This window comes from Schistocerca serialis, chromosome 4 (assembly GCF_023864345.2).
Source record: "Schistocerca serialis cubense isolate TAMUIC-IGC-003099 chromosome 4, iqSchSeri2.2, whole genome shotgun sequence".
NCBI lineage: Eukaryota > Metazoa > Arthropoda > Insecta > Orthoptera > Acrididae > Schistocerca > Schistocerca serialis.
In genome coordinates, this window is record NC_064641.1 from 415,855,541 (window position 1) to 415,858,040 (window position 2,500).

Genomic DNA, 2,500 nt, shown 5'->3' on the forward strand with positions numbered 1-2,500 from the left:
GCACCGCGCTGCCAGCACGCCGGGCGGCCCCCCCTCACCGGCCGGGGACGGTCCCACCCAGCCACCGCCGCGTATCGCCTCACACCCAGATCCCCTTTCACGTTCGTGGGCATGGTGGGTCCCCTTTCACGTTCGTGGGCATGGTGGGTATCCCTGAAACAACCCGTTAATAGCTCGACCGATCGTCGCCAACACTGATTCACCTCTAGCGAGAACAACCGCACCACAACGGGTTACCAGTTGTTCATTTGCGTAACGTCACCAGCAAACGTACACGTCCATCGCCATTTGCAACGAGTATTGCATGCCTGTGTCAGGTGTCACAACACACTACGTCTGCCCACATAGACGCAACAACATGTGCACGCCTAGAGAACACGTGGAAGGTCGACCCCGTACGTATGCGGTGTCCATTGCGCGAACGACTGTCAGCCGGCCTCTGCAGCATGTCGCAGATGTGGAACACGGTGCAACATGCTATCACGGTGTGTGAGAAGAGACGACTACGTCCGAATACACGCTCCACTACATCAACAGACTGCTCATGCTGATCGCCATCCAGGGCGTCCGTTCCTCCCACACGTCTGTATGGCGTACCACACTGCAATCCAGCTCTTATAGGGAGACGACACGTAGCTGCGTGCACAATATTTGGACTGTATGGTCCGCCGTTGCTAGGCGCAGTCGTCATACGGTCACATGTGCCACGATGTATCATTCAGTACATACGGACCAATGTGCAGTACAGTTTGTGGGTTTTGCGTACATCGGCGGACAGGTGACAGGCCGTACCACAACGTAGGCTGAGTACGTCGGCATGCGAAGGGCGTTGAACATGCAAACTTCTCACCGACCAGCTTGCGAAGGCAGGGGGGAAGGGGAGGGGGCATGTACGTGCTGCTGCTATCCACATTACAGTGTATAGCATGAGCATGTGGAAAGTCAGCAACACCTGCAAGGTGTTTAACATGACGCGATACACAGGGGACCGGGCAGTGCGAGTAGCGAACTATATTGCGAGGGTTGCGGTTAGGCAACACTACACTACTTTAACGGGTTGCATAACAATTACAGAGCAGGTTCAGCGACAACGTGCGTCAGGTTAAGGCGCAATATAGTTTAGGTTAAGGCACATTATAGGTTAGGTTAAGGCACATTATAGGTTAGGTTAAGGCACATTATAGGTTAGGTTAAGGCACAACATGGGTTAGGTTAAGGCACAACATGGGTTAGGTTAAGGCACAACATGGGTTAGGTTAAGGCACAACATGGGTTAGGTTAAGGCACAACATGGGTTAGGTTAAGGCACAACATGGGTTAGGTTAAGGCACAACATGGGTTACGTTAAGGCACAACATGGGTTACGTTAAGGCACAACATGGGTTAGGTTAAGGCACAACATGGGTTACGTTAAGGCACAACATGGGTTAGGTTAAGGCACAACGTAGGTTAGGTTAAGGCACAACGTAGGTTAGGTTAAGGCACAACGTAGGTTAGGTTAAGGCACAACGTAGGTTAGGTTAAGGCACAACGTAGGTTAGGTTAAGGCACAACGTAGGTTAGGTTAAGGCACAACGTAGGTTAGGTTAAGGCACAACGTAGGTTAGGTTAAGGCACAACGTAGGTTAGGTTAAGGCACAACGTAGGTTAGGTTAAGGCACAACGTAGGTTAGGTTAAGGCACAACGTAGGTTAGGTTAAGGCACAACGTAGGTTAGGTTAAGGCACAACGTAGGTTAGGTTAAGGCACAACGTAGGTTAGGTTAAGGCACAACGTAGGTTAGGTTAAGGCACAACGTAGGTTAGGTTAAGGTACGATATAGGTTAGGTTAAGGTACGATATAGGTTAGGTTAAGGTACGATATAGGTTAGGTTAAGGTACGATATAGGTTAGGTTAAGGTACGATATAGGTTAGGTTAAGGTACGATATAGGTTAGGTTAAGGTACAATATAGGTTAGGTTAAGGTACAATATAGCTTAGGTTCAGGTACACATTGTTGTAGGGAAAGGTGTATTGGGGGGGGGGGGGGGCGGCAGGTTCGTTGATAGTGATTATCGTAATTGGATGCCTGCGGCATCATCCGATTTGTCACGTCAGGATGCACTTTTGGCTCATGACAGGCGGCGCTCCGATTCCATGGTTGTGGCAGATCTGTGTCTTTCATTCCTGCCATTGTTTGTGTGCTGTGACAGGAGGCAGTATTGTGATTTTGGGTGCACCCCTGTGTAGGACATGTGTGGGTGTTCGTGGCTTAGCTGAGCAATGTGCAGATGTCGGAAGGGTGGGATATTGTGTTTTCTGGGTGGACCTCCCGGTCTGGTTATGATAGTGTGGATTGTGTAATGTGGCGGAGAGTATGCACTGGATGTTCTTCCATGCTGGTGGTTAGATATTGTGTGTGTGCCTGTTACAGGCAGAGAGTAGTGTGTGATAAGAGAGTAGTGTGTGATAAGAGTGTCTGGCTGACGTGTGGTTCTCATTGTGTGCAGAGTCTTTCAG